The following is a 22937-nucleotide window of genomic DNA, read 5'->3' on the forward strand; positions in this document are numbered from 1 at the left end:
CATTAAAAGAGAAAAAGGGGAAAAAATATATATATCATTGCTCCCAAAGTCCACTTCCTCAATTTGGGATGATTTCGTTGTCTAGTCAGGTATTCCACAGATGCAGGGTACATCAAGTTGATTGTGGAGATTTAATCCGCTGCTTCTGAGGCTGCTGGGAGAAATTTCCCTTTCTCTTCTTTGTTCGCACAGGTCCTGGGGTTCAGCTTTGGATTTGGCTCCACCTTTGTTCACACAGGTCCTGGGGTTCAGCTTTGGATTTGGCTCCACCTCTGCATGTAGTTCGCCTGAGGGCGTCTGTTCTTCGCTCAGACAGGATAGGGTTTGAGAGACAGCTGATTCAGGGGTTCTGGCTCACTCAGGCCGGGGGGAGGGAGTGGTACGAATTGCGGGGCGAGCCTGCGGCGGCAGAGACCGGCGTGACGTTGCACCAGCCTGAGGCGCGCCGTGCGTTCTCCCAGGGAAGTTGTCCCTGGATCCTGGGACCCTGGCAGTGGCGGGCTGCACAGGCTCCCCGGAAGTGGGGTGTGGATAGTGACCTGTGCTCACACACAGGCTTCTTGGTGGCAGCAGCAGCAGCCTTAGCGTCTCATGCCCGTCTCTGGGGTCCGCGCTTTTAGCCGCGGCTGGCGCCCGTCTCTGGAGCTCCTTTAAGCAGCGCTCTTAATCCCCTCTCCTCGCGCACCAGGAAACAAAGAGGGAAGAAACAATCTCTTGTCTCTTCGGCAGGTCCAGACTTTTTCCCGGACTCCCTCCCGGCTAGCTGTGGTGCACTAGCCCCCTTCAGGCTGCGTTCACGCAGCCAACCCCAGTCCTCTCCCTGGGATCTGACCTCCGAAGCCCGAGCCTCAGCTCCCAGCCCCCGCCCGCCCTGGTGGGTGAGCAGACAAGCCTCTCGGGCTGGTGAGTGCCGGTCCGCACCGATCCTCTGTGCGGGAATCTCTCTGCTTTGCCCTCCGCACCCTGTTGCTGCGTTCTACTCCGTGGCTCCGAAGCTTCCCCCCTCCGCCACCCGAAGTCTCCGCCCGCGAAGGGGCTTCCTAGTGTGTGGAAATCTTTCCTCCTTCACAGCTCCCTCCCACTGGTGCAGGTCCCGTCCCTATTCTTTTGTCTCTGTTTTTGATTTTTTCTTTTGCCCTACCCAGGTACGTGGGGAGTTTCTTGCCTTTTGGGAGGTCTGAGGTCTTCTGCCAGCGTTCGGTAGGTGTTCTGTAGGAGTTGTTCCACATGTAGATGTATTTCTGATGTATTTGTGGGGAGGAAGGTGATCTCCGCGTCTTACTCTTCCGCCATTTTCTGTAATGATTTTTTATAAATAAAGTTTTATTGGCACACAGCCACACCCATTCATTTACACTTTGTCTATGGCGCTTCTGTGGGGGCAGAATTGATTGGTTGTTATACAGACCATATGACTTGCAAAGCCTATGATGTTTATTACCTGGCCCTTGACAGAAAAAGTGAGCCAGCGCTTGACATACACAATCACACTTTTTCATTTAGTGTTTTAATCTGTATTATACCCACATGGTGCAAAATCTGCTAAATATAAAAAAGTAAGCAGGAAAAACCCCTCCATCCCTGTCCCTTCAGGTGGGATCCCCACCCCCAGAGAGAGCCTCTGCGATTAGTTCTCTAGCATCTTTCCAGAGAAGGTTTTAGTGCACATAGAAGCAAATATTCTTTTTTAAAAAATATTTATTTATTTATTTAGTTTTTTGTGCCAGGTCTTAGTTGTGGTACACGGGATCTTCATTGTGGTGTGCAGGATCTTTTAGTTGCAGCATGTGGGAAATTTTAGTTGTGGCATGCAGGATCTAGTTCCCTGACCAGGGATTGAACCTGGCCCCCCTGCATTGGGAGTGTGGAGTCTTAACCACTGGACAACCAGGGAAATCCCCAGATATTCTCTTTCAATGCAATCTCATGTGATTCTCACAAAATCCCCACAAGGTAAGAAGGATTAGCCCCATTTTATTGATGAGGAGACTGAGGCTTGTCTGAGATTGCAGGCTGATAACGTGGAGTGGGGTCTGTTTGTTCTCCCAGGGGTTGGGACCCCAGGGTTCAGCTCCATCCTCCACACTTTGGCTTTGCAGCCTAGGGTTTACCTAGTTGCTGAGCTGAGGGTGCACTCACCTAGAGAGAAGCCCCCTCTACCCCACTTCTGTTGGTCCAAATCCACCACCATGGGCTGAGTTCTTCCTATTCCATTTCCACCCCCATACTTATTATTATTATTATTTTTGCTGTACGTGGGTCTCTCACTGTTGTGGCCTCTCCCGCCGCGAAGCGCAGGCTCCGGACGTGCAGGCTCAGCGGCCATGGCTCACGGGTCCAGCCGCTCCGCGGCATGTGGGATCTTCCCGGACCGGGGCACGAACCCGAGTCCCCTGCATCGGCAGGCGGACTCTCAACCACTGTGCCACCAGGGAAGCCCCCACCCCCATATTTAAAAAAAAATTTCAAACATACAGAAAGCAGAGAGAAAAATATGGTGAAAAATATGATGGACCCCCTTGTTGCCATCACCCAGCTTCTTCAATTAGCAATGCTGTGCTGTCATGTTTATTTTCGTCTCCCTTTTTCGTTGCATTAAAAAAAATTGGCAGGAAATTCCTATCACATGAAATTAACCCTTTTAAAGTGAACAATTAAGAGCATTTAATACATTCACAGTATCATGCCACTTATCTTCTACCTAGTTCCAGAACATTTCCATTGCCCCAAAAGGTAGGCATCCCCTATCCCCCCATCTCCCTGTTCCTGGAAACTACCAGTCTACTGTCTGTGTTTTTGGATTTGCCTCTTCTGGACATTTCGTATAAATGTAATCGTACCCTGTGTGACCTTTTACGTCCCCTATGCGTACCCTGGCTTCTTTCACTCAGCATAATGTTTTCAAGGTTCATCCATGTTGTAGCATGTATCAATGCTTCTTTCTTTTTAATGGCTGAGTAATATTCCATTGCACAAAGGTGTTACCGAGTCTAAGTTCGTACTGCTCACCACACGACAGGCCAATAAATCAAGAGACAAGTTGTTGGGGCAAGGAATAGCGACTTTATTTGGAAAGCCAGCAGACCGAGAAGATGGAGGAATAGTATCCCAAAGAACCATCTTCCCCGAGTTAGAATTCAGGCTTCTTTTATACTGAAAGGAGAGGGGGTGGTTGCTACAAACTTCTTGGTACCAGAATCCTTTGTTCTTTCATCTGTCCCCGTAGGTCAGGTCACGATGTTTCTGTAAACCTCCAAGACAAATGATATTTTCTGTTCTGCGACTTTTTATCTCTATATGAATGGAAAAGCGTTATACCTTTAAAGGTCAGAGCCTTGAGAATGGGCTATCCAGTATATTTCAGTCTACAGGCAACCTTCTTTTTTTTTTTTTTTTTTTTTTTTTTTTTTTTTTTTTGCGGTACATGGGCCTCTCACTGATGTGGCCTCCCCTGCTGCAGAGCACAGGCTCTGGACGCGCAGGCTCGGCGGCCATGGCTCACGGGCCCAGCCGCTCCGCGGCACGTGGGATCCTCCCAGACCGGGGCACGAACCCGCGTCCCCTGCATCGGCAGGCGGACTCTCAACCGCTGCGCCACCAGGGAAGCCCCGGTGTTTTTTTTTTTTTTTTTTGTTTTGTTTTTTGTTTTTTGTTTTTGTTTTTTTTTTTTTTTTGTTTTTGAACCTTCTTAACTTGTAGCAAAAGCAATAGAATACAAAGGTTAAAGTAAAGGAAACAGACCCGATATGGAGTCACATTTGTGACTTCCCTATTACAGAGGGACCACGTTTTGTTTATTTATTCATCAGTCAATGGATGTTTTGATGGTTTCCTGGAAACGACCCATCACCTCACCCGTAAATACTTCAATATGGTTCTGTAACACATAGAGACTAAAAAAAAAAAAATAATCAAAATATTACTAACAGGCTTTATAAAGTGAACCCTAATTCTTTAAGATCCCCTAACACCCAGCCCAGTTTTGATTGCTCCTAACTGTCTAAACAATGCCACTTTCCCCCGTGAGGTACATCCTCCCACTTTGACCCCACCTTGGGAAAAACATGGGGCTTCTCTCTGCCCTAGATGCCTCTTATAAGAAAAACATACTGCTCACCTTTAAAAGGAGCCCCTTTAAAAAGAGAAAGAGGGTCACCCCACTTTTGGAAACCTAATTCTATGCATGCAGCAAACAAACCTATAAGACTTGCAATCAATTTCTTTTTTGCATCTAAAGACTCCAATTTTCTTCTCTCTGTCTTTGTGTTCAGATAATACAACCCCCTCCGCCTTAAGGGAGGAGATAGTGGGGTGGTAAGGAGAAGCTGTTTCGAGAGTGAACAGAAAAGACTTGAGGGGGGGGGCGGTTAGCATTGTTTTTGTAAGGGCGTCAATAATGTAGGTTGCAAGCTGGCGGAGGGGAGATGGTTAAATTATAAGTGTGATTCCATATTCCCACTGCTTCACGCCTGTCACACACGCCACCTCCTCAAACCCCCCCTCCGCAAACCCCCTAAGTGGAAGAGAAAGAGCTCTCCTGTTACCACCTTTCCTCTGCTCCTTAAGAGAAGCCGGTCTGAAAGGAGGTAGAGTGGGTGATAAACAGAATCATTCCAGAGACTAGGGTCCTGCCCTGTGCTGGGAGGTTGAGGTGCAGTGTTAAGGGGTGGAGAGATGAGAGTAAGAATTCCCTTTATTTTCCTCTGAGACGCAGTGTGAGGACCGGGGGGCTGGATCTGTCTCCCTGTGCTGGGTTCCTGTGCAGTACTTTGCTGGAGATGATCAGGAGCTGATGTGATGCTAGTTCTCCCCTGTCTCCTCCCAGCATCAAGGAAACCTCCTCCTCCTTCTCTTTTTCCCCCCTGGCAGCTGGCACAGCAGCCCCACTTGGTGCCTGCCTTTGTGGGGAGCCCTCAGCTTGAAGAACAGCTGCTCTTGGCACCCCCTTTCTCTCCTCTCGGGGGCCCCCTTTTCCTTTCCATTGGGCAGGCAATGGATACGTGGACTTCAGCTGGCTTGGAGCCCTGGGTGCTGACAAGGTGGGACCTTCAGGGCAGCTGGAGGACTCTTTGCGCTGCCCAGTAACCACACAGCCTGAGCCCCGGAGCTGATGCGATACAGGTGAGTGAGCGATACAAGATCCTGGGGGCAGAGTCCTGCAGGCAGTCTAATCTTTATTTCCTTGCTGCAACATTACCTGCATATGCAAAGGTAGAAACCCAATGACCCCCCCTTCCTGTGAATAGCTTTCCTTTGGGGGTGGGCAGTGTCCTTTGGTGGGGGCAGACCCCTGATTTCCAGCTTATACTTGTTTCTCGATGAAAAATCCATTTTCTTTCAACTGCCCTTAGCCCCCTTGTAGTACTTGATGTCTCTGCCACCTGCCCTGGACATGTGACATTTCCCCAATGACTATAGTTTCCAAGCTAAGTCTAATTCTACTTTTTTATGTCCTCCCCACCCCATCACTCAAGTCTACATTAGTCTCTTTCTGCTTTAAGACCCAGGCAGTCTGGACAAGTGACAGAACTTGGAATCTTGCGTGCGTCCCCCTCCCCTATCGCCTACAGCTTTGTTGCGGGGAGGCGGTCCCCGAAACAAAAGTTCGCGACGCCCGTGTAGCCGGGGTCCTTGTTTGCTGTGCTCAATGCAGCGTGAATGTGTTGGAAAAAGGGAGATGGCAGATGGCTGTTGAGGATAATGACACCGTCTTAGGAAACCAGTTGTTCTGTTTAATATTTAACATTCTCCCCTCCCTTGCTCCAAATGAAAAGCAGAGACAGCACTGACACCCCTCTAGACCAACCCCTCCCTTTTTAAAAATGTTTGGACAGAGTTGACTCTCCGGGTGGCTTTCATTTCTCAAGAAGTGAGAGAGACAGAATCCCTCTCCTCTCTCGCTCTCTCTCCGCTGACAGCTTCAGAGAACACGTGGCTGCCGCGGCTGGTGGGGGCAGAGGGGGAAGCGCCCCGCAGGCTGGGCTCCTCTGCCTTTTCCAGGGGCTCCTGCTTTCGGGGCTCCTGAGAGACTGAGCTGGGAGAAGGAACCAGAATAGAATGTAAACAGGAGGACAGAATACCTTCCCAGAGGTAGTAATCTCTGTTGAGGGTAAACGGACAGGAAGGGAGAGCTCATCCGTGTGCCCCATCTCTCCTTGGCTCCAAGTGAAGGTGCATTGAGGGTGGAGGGTCTCTGCTAGGTATCCGGGCTCCATCCTGAGTTTCCTGTTCTGAGTTGACAACTTCAGGGCAGACTTGCCATTTCCCATGCGGGCTCTTTCAAGGACAGTCCTAGGTGGGGAGAGGACGGGGGTAAGGTGGGGAGGAGGAGTCTAGGGTGTCTGTGGCTGACGCTGGCCCCTCATCTCCTACTCGGCTTCTAGTCCCTCCAATACCAAGCCCAGGCTGCAGGAAGTCTCCCAACTCCAGCCATCTTAGTAGCTGACTATTCCGTTGATATTGCTTTCCTCCAAGACACAGGGATTTGCAGAGTTACATAAAGATGTCACTCAGGGCAAATGCCATCCTTCCTCTAGATAAGACTGGTTTAAGTCAATGCTGCCCCTCCCCGTCCCCCAAAGTAAGGGGAAAGATCAGGACCGGGGTTCTGGAGGCAAAGGGCACATTTGACTTTGAACAAATGACTGGGTAAATGACCTGCAAAGTAATGCCAAGTGCAGCTCTTGGACATCACATGCTCCGGCAGAAGGTTTGACTTATTTATTTTATTATTCTTTTCGAAATGTTAGCTTACAGGACCAGAGGGCCCTTGATGGCCAAGGGCAAGTGAGGGAAGATTCTATTCCAGGATCTTTCAATCTCACTGTCTTCATAGTGACAGACAGGCAAGGGCTCTTGGCAAGCTCTCCTACCCCTTCCGGCAAGGCCAAGCCTGTCTGATGGCGGACAGTGAGCCTGACTTAACCGAGTGGAAGGGGCCGCTGGTCAGAATCTCCAGACCTTCTTCTCAAAGTGCAGACCTTGGACCAGCACCCTCTGGGAATGCAGAGTCTTGGGACCACTCAGCCCTGAGTTAGAATCTGCATTTGAACGGGATTCCGGAGCAGCTAAGTGCTGGTCAGAGTCTTAGAAGCCCTAGGGGCATCACTCAGCCCCTCTGTGCTTCAGTGTTCCTAGCTGATGATCAGGCTAACCATGGCATCCCAGTGGTAGGGGTCCTGGGAGGCCAGGCCAGGTGATGCTCAGTGCTGGGCACATAGTAGGTGCTCACTAAATCTTGGCCACTTTTTTTTGCTGTTGCTGTTCTTGCAAGAGTTCATCAATGTAATTTGGTTTTTAAAATTTTTTTCTTTAGTTTTTATTTTATTAACCATTCAGACCTACTAGAGAATGGACTTGAGGACACTGGGAGGGGGAAGGGTAAACTGGGACAAAGTGACATATATACACTACCAAATGTAAAACCGATAGCTAGTGGGAAGCAGTCGCATAGCACAGGGAGATCAGCTCAGTGCTTTATGACCACCTAGAGGGGTAGGATAGGGAGGGTGGGATGGAGGGAGATGCAAGAGGGAGGAGATATGGGGATATATGTATATGTATAGCTGATTCACTTTGTTATAAAGCAGAAAATAACACACCATTGTAAAGCAATTATACTCCAATAAAGATGTTTAAAAAAAGGAAAAAAATTGAAGTATAGTTAATTTACAATGTTGTGTTAGTTTTAGGTATACAGCAAAGTGATATATATATATAAAGAATATATATATATTCAGATTCTTTTCCATTATAGGTTATTACAAGATAGTTTGTATAGTTCCCTGTGCTATACTTGACTACTTTTAAATTTCTCTCCAGAGCAAAGGTGTGTATCCAATTTCTTTACTTTTTTAATTATAAAATACACCCAACATAAAGTCTACTGTTCTCACCATTTTAAAGGGAACAATTAAACGGCACTTAGTATATTCAATAATGTTGTGCAACCATCACCTCTATCTAGTTCCAGAACTTTCTCTTCACACCAAAGCGAAGCTCTCTACCGATGAAGCAGTTATTCTCATTCCTCAGTCCCCCAGCGACTGGCAACCACCAATCTGCTTTCTGTCTTTACAGATTTCCCTCTTCTCCACGTTTCATAGAAATGCAGTCAGACAATAGGTGGTCTTTGTGTCTGGCTTCTTTTCACTTCTGATTTCTTCTGTAGTTCATGCTTCAGCTTTCCCTTTCTTCTGCGCGTCCCACCCATCCCTCCCCTAAGACATGCAAGTCAGATGAGTATTGGAAACATATTCTGGACCCAACTAATCCACATGTTAATTCTTAGTGACCAAGAACAAAGTGTAGGGAGGCTCATCTTCAAATATTTTTTTCAGGACTGGAAACTGGGCTATTCACTTTTTTTTTTTTCCTTTTCTAAAAATGGTTCCAATTTTGGTATCCAGCTATTTCCCCCCAGCAAAAACCATCACTACAATTTTGTTTTTCTTTTTTTTTTGCGGTACGCGGGCCTCTCACTGTTGTGGCCTCTCCCGTTGCAGAGCACAGGCTCCGGATGCGCAGACTCAGTGGCCATGGCTCACTGGCCCAGCCGCTCCGCGGCATATGGGATCTTCCCGGACCGGGTCACGAACCCGTGTCCCCTGCAGCGGCAGGCGGACTCTCAACCACTGCGCCACCAGGGAAGCCCTACAATTTCTTTCAGCCTTAAGGGGATGCAGCTTTTAGACGATTTCTTGAGAGTTTTAAGATCCCAAGATGTGCAATAATTGAGTCACAGTGGCACACAGTCGGTACTCAGTAAATATTTGCTGAACAAACGAAGCACATCAGGACTAATAATTAGCATCGTAATGAGTTAATGTCGTCACGTATTAATATGTTTATAACCATCCACAGCCACTGGCTGGCCGAAGTTGCAGAATGAATGAGGGAGATTGTGAAATTCCCACTAACGCAAAATACCAAGAAGTCACAAACATGTATCGAAGGAAAAGTATTCCAAAGATGCAGCTGGTAGGTAAAACTACCCACCCACTCCTGAGAACACAGAAGAGAGCAAATGCTTAACAGTTTAGTTTAAGGGAGCAACATTAGAGGAACACTCTAATGTTCCAACATTAGAGGAACACTCTCCCCTGGGAGAAGTTTTATTATTTTTTTCCTGGCAGTCTCTTCTTTTTCCTTTTAACCTTCCAGCACCAATAGAGTCAAGCAAGTTTAAGAATGATAAATGGTGTCCGGCGTATAGAACATGGGTCCAATTGTGATATTGCCCTGGACAAGAGGAATAATTGATCTACCTTTTTTTTTTAGCCCTGCGGCTTGTGGGATCTCAGTTGCCCGACCAGAGATCGAACCCGGGCCACCGCAGTGAAAGCACCGAGTGCTAAGCACTGGACCACCAGGGAATTCCCTGATCTACCTTTCAATAAGTGTTCATTGTGTCCTTCCTGCTGGCCAGGCACTGTACTAGGCTTTGAGGATTCAGCAGAGGGTGGAATCATAATGGTAGCCACAGTCATAATAATATCAAACACGTCTTTAGGGAATTACCATGTGTGGGATGCTGTTCCAGGCACATTATGTAGAAATGAAATGATTTAATCCCCACAAGAACTCGCTGAAATATGTGCTCTCATCATCCTCATTTTACAGATGGGGAAACTGTAGCCCAGAGAGGTGAAGTGACTTGTCCAAGGTCACACAGCAGGAGGGGGCAGATCCAGGATCCAAGCAGGTTGGTTGCAAAGCTGGAGCCATTTCTCTATCAACTCCCATCAGTCATTTGTTGAGGAATCTTCCAAGGGTAATAACTCCCCAGCACCTCTGGCGTGTCTCTCGCTCCTGCAGCCAGAACTAGCCCCATGCAGGGAGTGGCAGGTGCTGGAGGTGGAGAGCCATGGGCATTTGTGGGCAGGTGAGGAGTTTGGGCACTGACGAATTATCTTGGAGGCTTCAGAGCAGAAGCATCTTTTGAGCTGGACTTTGGGGGTAGGGAGATAGAAGGGCATTCAGGATGGAGGCAAAAAGTTGCAGAAGTTGTGGATGTGTTCAGGATTGGAAGTGAGGAGTCCTTTTGGGATTGGCCAACAGATGCCCTGATAGTCTATGATGAATTGGAGGGAGGAGAGACTCAGAACACAGAGGAAAGTATTACGGTCCATCTGCATGGGGCAAATGAGGGCCTGAACCATGGAAAGTGGGAGAGGAAGTATGAGGTAGAATCAGCAGCCCTGATGATGAGTAGAATGTGGGGTGAAGGAGGGAGAGAGGGAGTCCCACAATGGTTGGTGTGATCAATTCTACTGCTTTTTGAGGTCCTCTGACCTCTAGAGGATGCCTGAGAACACCTGAGTCAGGTCAAGTCCCTCCTCTGCTTAGACTCTTCCATGCCTCCTACCTTACTCAGAGCAAAAGCCAAAGTCCTCCCTGTGGTCCACAAGGCTCCATACCATCTGTCCCTGTCACCTTCCTCTATCACCTCCCCCCATTCATCCCCTCACTCGCTCCACTCCAGCCACACAGGCCTCCTAGCTCTTCTTTGAACACACCAGACATGTTCCAGCCACAGGGCCTTTGCACAGGCTGTTGCCTCTGTCTAGACCGCTCTTCCCCCAGCCACCCTCATGGCTCCTCCCTCACCTCCTTCAGATCTTTACTCAAATGCTTCTTTCCCACTAGGGTCTTTTCTGACCACCTTCTCTAAATGACATTCTCCTTCCCCTTCCTTTTCCTCCTCTCCTGTTTTCTTTCCTCCATCGGCATATTTTACTTGTTTATCTTGTTTCTTGTTTGTCTCCCCCTCTAGAATGTGAGTTCCATGAGGGCAGGGACCACGTCTGTTTTGTTCACTGCTGGGTCCCCAGTGTCTACAACACTGCCGGACACACAGTAGGTGCTTAGTGAATATTGCTGAATGAATGAATGAATGAGTGAGTGATGGGGAGGGTAACAGAGCCATGAAACTGAAGTTGGGAGGAGGATTCAGCTTGAGATTCAGTGGCTCGCATGGATCCTGCCCACCAGCTTAAGCCCTGGAGGTCTCCCATCCTTTCTCCTTCCTAAATCCCAGTCAGTGTCCTGAAGCCGTGAAAACCATCCGGCGGTGCCAGGGGATCTGTTCATCCTGGGGGGAGGGAGTGTGTGTATCCCTGTGCCGTGATGGGCAATTGAACGAGCGGGTGAAAAATGAGACCAGCTGTGACATGGTTTTTTCTCACCAGGGGATGGACCTTTGCAGCCGTATTCACGGCTATGCTGGCGTGCTGGTCTCGGCCTAGCCTTCAGCCTTTGCCATCTGGCCTGGCATTTTATTTAGCTCTGTTCTCCTGTATGTGGGGCAATTCTGGAGTTTGGCCCCAAGCGATGAGAGCTCTTGTTGGCTCTGGCTTTTTCATTTCACCTTGCTCTTAGCTTCTCGTTGCAAAGGTGGGGTATGGGGCGAATTCACACTGCCTGAGATGGGGTGGCTTTGGGTGGTCTGAATCAGCGTGAGAGCTCCAGTCTGTGTCTAGATCTACTTATCGGTGCCCTCAATAAGTGGGTATTTGATGCTGGGAGGCAAGAAAGCTGAAATTCTAGGGTAACTGTGAATATTTAAGTACCTTCAAGAAGATGGGGGGTGGAATTCTCTGGCGGTCCAGTGGTTAGGACTTCGAGCTTCCACTGCAGGGAGCACAGGTTCGATCCCTGGTCAGGGAGCTAAGATCCTGCATGCTGCGCAGCGTGGCCAAAATAAATTAAAAAAAAAAAAAAAAGATCAGGAATTCCCTGGCAGTCCAGCGGTTAGGAATCTGTGCTCTCACTGTTGGGTTCAACCCCTGGCTGGGGAACTAAACCCCCACAAACCACGTGGCACGGCCAAAAAAAAGAGAAGGTGGGTGGATGTTTCTGGATCACCTGTTAAGAGTTTTTTTGTTTTTTGTTTTGTTTTAATTTATTTTATTTTCGGCTGAGTTGGGTCTTCGTTGCTGTGCGTGGGCTTTCTCTGGTTGCGGTGAGCGGGGGCTACTCTTTGTCGTGGTGTGCAGGCTTCTCATTCCAGTGGCTTCTCTTGTTGTGGAGTACAGACTCTAGGCACGTGGGCTTCAGTAGTTGTGGCACACGGGCTCAGTAGTTGTGGTGCATGGGCTTAGTTGCTCCATGGCATGTGGGATCTTCCAGGACCAGGGCTCGGACCCGTGTCCCCTGCATTGGCAGGCAGATTCTTAACCACTGTGCCACCAGGGAAGCCCCTGTTAAGAGTTTTTCTACACTTTTTTTTTTGGTAAAACAGACATAACATAACATTTACCATTTTAACAATTCTTCAGTGGTATTGTGTACATTCATAATGTTCTGCATCACCACCATCCATCTCCAGAACTCTTCTCATCTTCCCAAATTGAAACTCTGTCCCCGTTAAACACTAACTCCCATTTCCCCTTCTCCCAGCCCCTGGCACCCAGCATTTTACTTTCTGCCTCTATAATTTGACCTCATATAAGTGGAATCAAACAGTACTTGTCCTTTTGTGACTGGCCTCCTTCACTGAGCATAATGTCCTCAAGGTGCGTCCATGTGGTAACATGTGTCTGGATTTCCTTCCTTTTCAAGGCCAAATAATATCCCATTGGATATTTTGTTTATCCATTCATCCATCGATGTGCACTTGGATTGTTTTCTGTTGTTACCAGTCAACACTCCCACCAACAGTGCATGAGGGTTCCCTTTTCTCCATATCCTTGTGAGCATATGTCATCTCTTGTCTTTTTGATGACGGTCATTCTAAAGGGTGTGAAGTGATACCTCATTGTGATTTTGATTTGCATCTCCCTGATGATTAGTGACGTTGAGCACATTTTCATGTGACTGTTGGCCATTTGGATGTTTTCTCTGGAAAAAAATGTCTATTTAGTTCCTCTGCCGATTTTTTAATCCATTTTTTGGTTTGTTTTGCTACTGAGTTGTATGAGTTCTTTATAGATTTTGGATACCAACCCCTTATCCCATATATAGTTTGCAAATATCCTTCCCCATTTTGTAGATTGCCTTTTTGTGTTGCTGATGGTTCCTCTTGCTGTACAGAAGCTTTTTAGTCTGATGCAGTCCCACTTGTTGATTTTTGTTTTTATTGCTCCCTGTTAAAAGTTTTCACTTCTAGGTAGAGTCTTAACACTTGTTCCTTACCTGGCTACCTGCTCTGAAGGTTGTCTGTTCAGGGTCCGGAAATCACTTTTACTATCAGCCAAATAAAACATCTGGAAAGTGACGAATGCATTTGAAGGTCAGTTCAAAATGACATTTGGATTAGCTTCGCCTTGGTTGTTAGAATCCACGGTCTGTTGAAGTTCACACTCTTCAGCCTAGAACTCAGGAGGGGATACCATTTCTTTCCGTGGGTCTTAGCAACCCTTGTTTTGTCTGGGGCTAGATTAAGATGGCTTATTGACAGATCTTAGCACACAGAGCAAGATTGGAAGGAATGAGACTGCCTAACAGAAGCTCAAACAACAAGTAGAAGAAAGAGAATGAAGGCTGAGAGAGAGAACAAGAGGAAAGAGGTGAGAGGAAATGATTTCTTGCAGAGATGCTATAATTAGCTCTCTTTTTTTAAAAAAAACTTTATTGGAATATAATTGCTTTACAATGGTGTGTTAGTTTCTGCTGTATAACAAAGTGAATCAGCTATACGTGTACATATATCCCCATATCCCCTCCCTCTTGTGCCTCCCTCCCACTCTCCCTATCCCACCCCTCTAGGTGGTCACAAAGCACCAAGCTGATCTGCCTGTGCTATGCAGCTGCTTCCCACTAGCTATCTATTTTACAGTTAGTAGTGTATATATGTCCATGCTACTCTCTCGCTTAGTCCCAGCTTACCCTTCCCCCTCCCTGTGTCCTCAAGTCCATTCTCTACATCTGCATCTTTATTCCTGTCCTGCCCCTAGGATCATCAGAACCATTTTGTTTTAGATTCCATGTATATGTGTTAGCATACGGTATTTGTTTTTTTCTTTCTGACTTACTTCACTCTGTATGACAGACTCTAGGTCCATCCACCTCACTACAAAAAACTCAGTTTTCACTTCTTTTAATGGCTGAGTAATATTCCATTATACATATGTACCACATCTTCCTTATCCATTTATCTGTTAATGGACACTTAGGTTACTTCCATGTCCTGGCTATTGTAAATAGTGCTGCAATGAACACTGTGGTACATGTCTCTTTTTGAATTATGGTTTTCTCAGGTTATATGCCCAGTAGTGGGATTGTTTGCTGGGTCATATGGTAGCTCTATTTTTAGTTTTTTAAGGAACCTCCATACTGTTCTCCATAGTGGCTGTATCAATTTACATTCCCACCAACAGTGCAAGAGGGTTCCGTTTTCTCCACACCCTCTCCAGCATTTACTGTTTGTAGATTTTTTGATGATGGCCATTCTGACCAATGTGAAGTGGTATCTCATTTTGGTTTTGATTTGCATGCTCTAATGATTAGTGATGTTGAGCATCTTTTCATGTGTTTGTTGGCAATCTGTATGTCTTCTTTGGAGGATTGTCTATTTAGGTCTTCCACCCATTTTTGGATTGGGTTGTTTGTGTTTTTGATATTGAGCTGCATGATTAGCTCTCTTTTTAATAAATGCTTTGGTGTTCTCAACAGGATGCCACACCTGTGTAGATTCCCCTTGAATGCAAAGATTTCAGAGCACAAGAAAAACATTCATTGAATGAAGCCAGTGTTGCTTCCATCAAGTAGTATATTAGTTAGGGAAAGGCTATGGACTTACTGATGTCCCCCTAAATTCATATGTTGAAGACCTAACCCCCAATGGGATGGTATTTTGAGATGGGAGGTAATTAGGTTTAAACAAGGTCATGAGGTTGGGGCCCTCATGATTGGATTAGTGTCCTTATACAAAGAGATACTAGAGAACTCGTTCTCTCTTTCTCCTCCATGTGAGGACACAGAGAGAAGGTGGTCATCTACAAACCAGGAGGAGAGCCCTCCCCAGGAACTGACCTGGTCTTGGACTTCCAGCTTTTTGAACTGTGAGAAAGTAAATGTTTGCTATTTAAGCCACTCAGTCTATGATATTTTGTTATGGCAGCCCGAGCTGACTAAGTCAGGAATGCTGCTGTAACAGGTAGGTTCCCAGTTGGATAAAAAGTTAAACACAGCAGAAGTTTGTTTCTAACTCACCTGATTGCCCTGGAAGGGTGTTCTTATTCAGTGGATGGCTCTTCTCCTCCACACAGTGACTCAGGGACCCAGGCCACCATGCTTTCGTGGCTCTACCACACAGGGGGCCCTTAGTGTCTTCCATATCTAGCCAGGAGAGGAGAAAGGGAACTTATTGAGGGCACACCTGCTTCTTAAATCTTTGGCCCAGGGTGATACTCTACACTTCTGCTCACATTCCATGGGTAAAAATGAGTCACATGGCCATACCAATTCAAGAGGAGCTGGGAGTTTAGTCCCCGATCACTATCTATTCCCCAGGGTGTTGCCTTCATTTTGGTGGCAGTATCTGTCAAATTTTAAAACGCACATAATCTTTAAAATATTGATAGCAAGGCCACTTCTAGAATTCATCCTACAGAAAAACTTGTAGCAGCTTCATGGGGACTTATGTACAAAATGATGGCTACAACATTTTGAGGAACAGCGAAAAATGAAAAAGAGCCTGATGTCCACACTAGATAAATTCTATGGAGTCATTCGAAAACCCTATAGGAACTGGTGCGGACTGTCACTTAAGATATATTATTAAGTGCAAAAAAAGTCACAGACTTTTATGTATATATGTTTATGTACATATATGCATCTATATAGATACCTATATATATGGATACATATAAATAATCTCACAGTTTTTACAAATTCTTGTAAAAATTATTCTACATGATTGGGATTGTGTATTAGTTTTTTTGTGCTGCCCTATCCAATGACCACAAAATGACTAGCTTACCAACAGCATGCGTTTATGATCCCACAGATTCCATGGGTTGGAAGTCTGATAGGCTTGGCTGGGTTGCAATCTAGGTGTTGGTGGGCTGTGTGCCTTTCTGGACACTCTGGGAAGAATCCGTTTGCTTTTTCATTCAGGCTATTGGCAGAAGTTGGTATTAAGCTGTTGCAGGACTGGGGTCCTGTTTCTTTGTTGGCTGGAAGCTGGAGGTTGTTCTCAGCTTCTAGAGGCCACCAGCATTCCTTGGTTTGTGGCCCCTTCATCTCAGAACTGATGACCATGGGTCAAGTCCCTCTCATGCTTCTTATCTCTCCTGCCTCACCTTCCATAGCATCTCTGACCTATTCTTCTGCCTCCCTCTTCTACTTTTAAAGGCCTACGTGATGACCTTGGGCCCATAGGGATAACCCAGGATACTCTCCCTATTTTAAAGCACGTAACCTAGTTCCACTTTCTTTTGCCATGTTATGTAACATACTCATGTGCCAAGATCATGGGGGACAAAATCCTTCCTACCCCAGATTGTTTATGTTTTGGGAGAAGTGGGCCTGGCAAGGAAAAAGCTCAGTGTCAGACTTTGGGTTGGACCTCAGAGAGAGGCCTTGGGAGTCCCAGGAAACCTGCATCTACATTCCTGACCTGTCTGCTCCAGGCTGATTGACCTTGAGTGAGCCATCGCACCTTTCTGAACCTCAGTGTTATCTGTTACACGAGGGAGTAGATTTCCCACTTCCTCTGGGACTTGTGTTTGGGTGGGGATATCTGGCTTATATCCCTTTTTCTGCCCAATTCAAAGCTTGATTGTAAGGAGGAAGGGCATATCTAATTTCTCTTAATGAATTTAATGATTATTTTAGCTTTAAAAATATTTGTAATGATGTAACAAATATGCAGAAAACTGCACAAATGAATTTTTACACACGTCTGTATACTGTTTTCCCACCATCACCCAGGTAAAGGTTTAAGGAATTTCCATCCCCTCAGTGGGTTGTCAGGTTAAGCAAATTAAAAAAATATAGGAGACCACTAGTTAAATTTGAATTTCAGATAAACAATGAATAGATTTTTATCGTAAGTATATCTCATATAGCTAGACATCCTGTGTTTTATCTGGCAGTCCTACCAGTAGGCTCCCTTGTTGTTTTAGCCCAACACCCCTTCCACCCCAAAGGTCAACAGTATTCTGACTCTCATCACCATAGATTAGTTTTACCTGTTTCTGAACGTCATATCAGTGGAATCACACAGTGGGTCCTGCTCTGTGTCCGTCTGCGAGATTCATCCACACTGCCTGTGGCATATTCTTTTTCATTGCTGTGTAGTATTCTGTTTGATGGATGCATCACACCCTATTTTACTATTTTCTTGTTGTTGGACCTTTGGGTTGTTTCCAGTCTTAAGCTACTATGAATAGAGCTTTATGAACATGACTTTCAGTGGCTAGATGCAGTTAGGAGTGAAATTACTGGCTATTTTTAGTTTTAAAATTTTCCTCCCAAATGGAGAAAAAAGACATCCTCCCACACCAGTGAATAAATTGAAGCCTTGTAGGGTTACATTCCAGGCCCTGCCTGGTCTTATTTTTGTTTCTTGGATGAAGGAACTTGTGGGGCATTTTTGAGTTCCCATCCTCTCTAATGTGTTTAAGGAGCCTGTGAAGTTTTAGAGAACGCTTTTCCTCTACTTTTATTTTAACTTAATTTTTGTATTAAAATTTTTAAAATCACACTTTATTTTTATTTATTTGTTTGCCTGCACTGTGTGGCTTGTGGGACCTTATTGATAGCTCCCCAACCAGGGATCGAACCCGGGCCCTCAGCAGTGAGAGGGGGGAGTCCTGACCACTGGACTGCCAGGGAATTCCCTTAATTGATTTTTTTATTGAAGTATAGTTGATTTACAATGTTATATTAGTTTCAGGTATACAGAAAAGTGCCATATATATGCATATATATATTCCTTTCCAGATTCTTTTCCAATATAGGTTATTACAGAATATTGAGAATAGTCCCCTGTGCTATACAGTAGGTCCTTGTTGTTTATCTTTCTTATATTTAGCAGTGTGTGTCTGTTACTCCCAAAATCCTAATTAGGAATCCTATCCCTCCTATCCCTCCACCCTATCTTTCCTCTTTGGTAACCATAAGTCCTCTACTTTTAGGTACCATATCTTTTACTAATTTTTAGTAGTTTCACCTGTGGGTAGTGAAGCCTGGTGCCCAGCCCAGCTGTGTAAATGTCCCTGTCCATATGGGGGTGGTACACAGAAGGCCCCCAGACTTCCCTGCTGTCCCTCCCTCCCTGCTTTTCCCCCGGTAGCTCCTGGACCAGCCTGTATTAATCAGGAGCATCTCCAGGTACCATCTGGTTGCTATGGCAACTCAGGCTGGTCCAGGCTTGGCAATGGGGGTCAACCCCCCCTCTCAAGTGTGGTTTCAGTTTGGATTTGGGGAAGTAGACACACGTGATACCTGGTACTTCAGGGAAGTTCTATTCTGATTACATTAACAGTAAGGTTTTTTCCTGGCCTCAGGCTTAATGCCGCTTCTTTCCTTCTATTTGCTTTTCCCTCATTGTCATCTCTTTGCACCGTCTATTCGTGGAACCTGGCTGCTTCTAGGGGAAGCAAACCCCACACGCTTTGCCATTTTCTCTGCACTGTGGTTGGACAAACAGAGAGAGGGAACAGCACACCTCGTCACGGGCCCCCGCAGGTGCCAGGGAAGGACACCTGGCTGGAAGCGCCCGTTGGCCGGGGATGTGTTTGTTTCTTGTGTGTACACACAGGACAGGTGGGGCTCTGTTAAAAGCACCTGTGAGGGGCTCTGCAGAGCACACTCGATGGTGTTTGCTTGAGCAGCTGTTCCCCGCCCTCCCCCAGCTTCCAGGCTCCACCCACCTGCCACAATAGCCACCTGAGAGCCAATGTTGACCAAGCGCTTTCCATGGCCTGGTGCTGTGCTCAGGGCGCTGCCTTCCCACGGGTTAACCCACTGACCCCTCACAATGGCTCTCTGTACTACTTATGATTATCCCCACCTCGTGCAGGAGAAGACAGAGACTCAGAGGATTAAGTAATGCTGGGGACCACACAGCTAGTTGGTTGCGTGCTGGGGTTGGACCAGGCTCTGGAATAAGCCTTCTTTCCCACCACGCTTCATCCCTTCCTTACTTAGGAGAAGTCCTGGAGCCCCGGCAGCAGTTTTCTAGGTGCTTGATGATGTTTTCTTGGGTAGACGCATCCCTAAGACCATTCATTCAGGTAAGAAATATTTAAGGTGTCAGGGACCCAATGGCAAACAATACAGGTCAAGATCCTTGTACGTACGGCACAAACATCCTGAGATAATGCCCCACGAGGAAGACCTCATTGGAAGCTGTGATGGGGAGTGCCTGCATCTGACCATAGCCTGAATGATGAGAGGAAGCTGAACCATCAGAGATGATGAGTTGGTCTTCTTAGGAGAGGCTGGGAGAGCTCTCATTTCTTTGAAGCCTTTAAGCAGAGCAAGAGGAAATAGTCAGGAGGGAGATTAGCCTCTATTCCCACACCTGGTTCTTTGCACCCATCTCCTTACACCTCTGGGTGTTGAGGTGACTCTTGCAATATTTGTGCATGAGATTTAGGCTTCTAATTCTACTTCATTCATGCCGGCCTTCCAGTGGGTTTACTTTTCTTGGACAGACACTGGGAGGCTAGTGGTGGGGGCTGATAGGTGGAGAAAATCAGTCTGAGGTTAAAAATATGCTGTTGGGTGAGCTGTGGATCTGAAAGCCATGGGCCATCTCACTCCTAGAAGAACCAAGGTCCTGAGTGATTTGCCCCGTCACCTCCCCACCCTCATCTCCTCTACTCTCCTCCTCACTCACAGATACCCAGGCCCCTTCGTTGTTCCTTGAGCAAGTCACACACAGCCAAGCCTCAGGACCTTTGCATGTTCTGTTCTCTCTGCCTGGAACACTCTTCTCGCAGATACCCAGCAGAACTACTGCGTCACCCCCTTCAGGCCTCTGCTCAGATGTCACCTCCTCAGTGAGGCCATCTCTGACCCCCCTATTTAATACAATAACCAGCCCACCCATCACTTCCTGTCATCCTCTGCGGTGAGCGGAATTGCATCTCCTGCCCCCAAATTCATATGTTGAAGTTCTAACCCACAGTAGCATGTGACTGTATTTGGAGAGAGGGTCTTTTAAAGACATAATTAAGGCTCCTCTTCCCTGCCTACACTCCTGCCAGGTCTCCCTGTGAGTCTATCGCATCCTGCCTGGATCTGGCCAGCTTGGGATGCCCTGTGGACCCCGGGGGCTGTAGGGTCCATGGGAGCCCAGTGGGATGAGGCTGTCTGCCCCTGGGCCTGGCTGCTCCTGCTGGCAGCAGGCGCAGATCGGGAGCTCAAGGATGCTGGTGTCCAGTTTCCCTTGACCTTGAGGACCCGGGAAGGTCATTTGCACCATGGCTATGGCTAGTGTCAGATTGCCCAGCAGTGTTTAAAGAAAGTCAGATGCCTGGATTGGACTCTGCAGAGACACCTTCACACGAACACTGTGTTTCCTGGAATCAATACTTTTGTTTTTCTAGTACCAAGTTAAATGCGTCACATTATAAAACATTTTTGTTTTTTTGGCCGCACTGCACAGCTTGCAGGATCTTAGTTCCCCGAACAGGGATTGAACTGGTTGCAGTGGAAGCACAGAGTCCTGATCACTGGACTGCCAGGGAATTCCCATAAAACACTTTTGTGTAACATTGTCTCACTGAGACTCCCAAGGCTTTTAATATCTCCAGAATATATTTTCCAATTTTCCATAAGACTCAAAAGTCATATAAGCTCTAGGAAATCCACTAAAAAGACTCTTCAAAAAGTAGAAGATGGAGGAGACTCTGATGAAGAGAGTGACCATAATGAGTGAGCAGGAAGAGAAGCTTGAGGACGACCCCACTGGGGTCAAAGATTATAAAGACCTGAACAAAAGTAGCTCAGTCTTTTTGGTATGATGTTATTCAGAAGCTAGGCCTAGATATCAGAAGAAATAAAGTAAACCCCACAAAGGTGAACTCAGGCTAAATGGGGGAAAATTATGGAAGAAAAGCAGCATGGTGAAAGTGGGAGATAGGTTGGATCTTCTAACGGGAGAGGATAAAGAAGCAGAAACAGAGACGGTGATGCAGATTCTCCTGAAAAAAAAAAAGTGTTTAAAGAGAAGACTGGCAGTGAGAAATACAGAGTAATGTTCCGACAGTGGAAGAAATTGAAATTGCCTAAAAAGAGTATGCTCAAATAAATGGATTCCTTTTCAGCAATAAACCTGCTTTTTAGTGGTGGGGGAAGGGGCCAGGTTAAAGAGAGGACTTTTTTAAAAAAAAAATAAAGTTCTCCTACCATTTGGGGAAAAAAAGAAAAAAAAAAGAGGTAATTAAGGTAAAATGAAGAGGAAATTAGAACACAGACACACCCAGAGGGGAGACCAGGGAGACACAGGGAGACACAGGGAGAAGCCAGCCATCTATAAGCCAAGGAGAGGCCTCAGAAGAAACCAACCCTGCTAACACCTTGATCTCAGATTTGCAGCCTTCAGAATTGTGAGGAAATAAATTTCTGTTGTTTAAGCCACCCTGCATGTGGTACTTTGTTATGGCAACTCCAGCAAATGAATATACCTTTCCTGCTTAATTGCCCTCCACTGCGCTTTTCAACTCCTAATCCCCACACGATGTACTTATTTTGTTCAGCGTCTACCTCACCCTCTAGAACCTCCATGCCACGAAGAGGGAAACATTCGCATGTCTCATTTACACTGTGTCCCCAGCACCCAGTGCAAGGCCTGCACACAGTGGCTGCTCGCTCAGCGTTTGTTGAGTGAATAAGTGAATGAAATGGAGACAAAGATCTTTTCCGGGCTCTCAGTCCCTCTGGGGCTGAATATCCACCTGATATATTCATGAGAGGCAAGAACTCTGTCCCTTTTCTCTTTTTAAAGAACCAGCCAAGGTGGCAAAGAGCGGGCTCACTCACAGATGGCCATACCCTGTGTGGATTTTTAAAACGACCTTTGAACTCGCCCTTTTAGTTTTCTAAATGACACTCTGGAGCTCACAGGACCCAGGGACCAGCCGAGAGTGAACAAGCAGGCTCTTGATGACCCATTTTGCCGAGGACAACACTGAGATGCTGAGACCCCCACGGGGGTCCCACCCTCCGTGGCGGGCACCTGGGAGGTGGACCGAGTGCTCTGCGACACAGCCTCGTAGTCTTTTGCTCCATGGTGCTGCCTCTGTTGCTGGGCAGCTCCTAAGAACTGGCTTCCCAGCCCCGAGTTGCCAAGGAAATACTAAATCCCGTTGGGCCGGGCCTGGGGTGTATTTTGACTTCCTGTAAAGGAGGCCAGCCCCCTGTGCGGTCCTCCGACCTCCCTTCTCTTCCTCCCTGTGTTTGCTCTCTGCATCCCCCTTACCTTCGCTCTTTCTCGCTCTCTTCTCTCTCCTCCTCTAGTTTCATCCCGGGCTGGAGACAGAAGACCCTGGGATTTCTGTGTGAGGCCCATGGATGTCGAAGTCCTCCCGGGTCCTGGACCCCATGTTCTCGCCCCGCAGTTATGATGCCCTGCACGACCGCGGCTTGGGGCCTGCAGGTACGGACGGCGCCCCCGCGGGCACAGTCAGCATCCCTCAGGACTCGCGGACCCACCTGATGAGCGGCGGCTGCAAGGGCCCTCCCCTGAAGCGGCGGGGCGGCGTGGTGGACCACCGGGATGTCATCTTGGCCCACCAGGCACACAAAATCCACAGCACCCCCCAGGCCAGGAGGAAAGAATGGGAGTGAGTATGCACGGGGTGGACAGCCAGCCCCAGCCCGGGACAGGGACCCGGGTTGGGGAGCAGTAAACGGGGCCTCTTGGGGTCAGGTAACGCTTGTTTCTGACAAGCTTCTGCGGCGGGGCGGCGGAGGTGGGGGTTGGCGTGCGGGGGCGGATTCAGACGGCTGGGCTGGTTGCTGAAATCTCAAATCTCAAA

At 47.1% G+C, this 22937-nt stretch overlaps 1 pseudogene; it reads left to right on the forward strand.

Annotated features, from left to right (window-relative positions):
- The first annotated feature begins 20378 nt into the window (after positions 1 to 20378).
- LOC132421812 (mitochondrial transcription rescue factor 1-like) lies at positions 20379 to 21208 on the forward strand (annotated as a pseudogene).
- Positions 21209 to 22937: the final 1729 nt, after the last annotated feature.

This window comes from Delphinus delphis, chromosome 3 (genome assembly GCF_949987515.2).
Source record: "Delphinus delphis chromosome 3, mDelDel1.2, whole genome shotgun sequence".
NCBI lineage: Eukaryota > Metazoa > Chordata > Mammalia > Artiodactyla > Delphinidae > Delphinus > Delphinus delphis.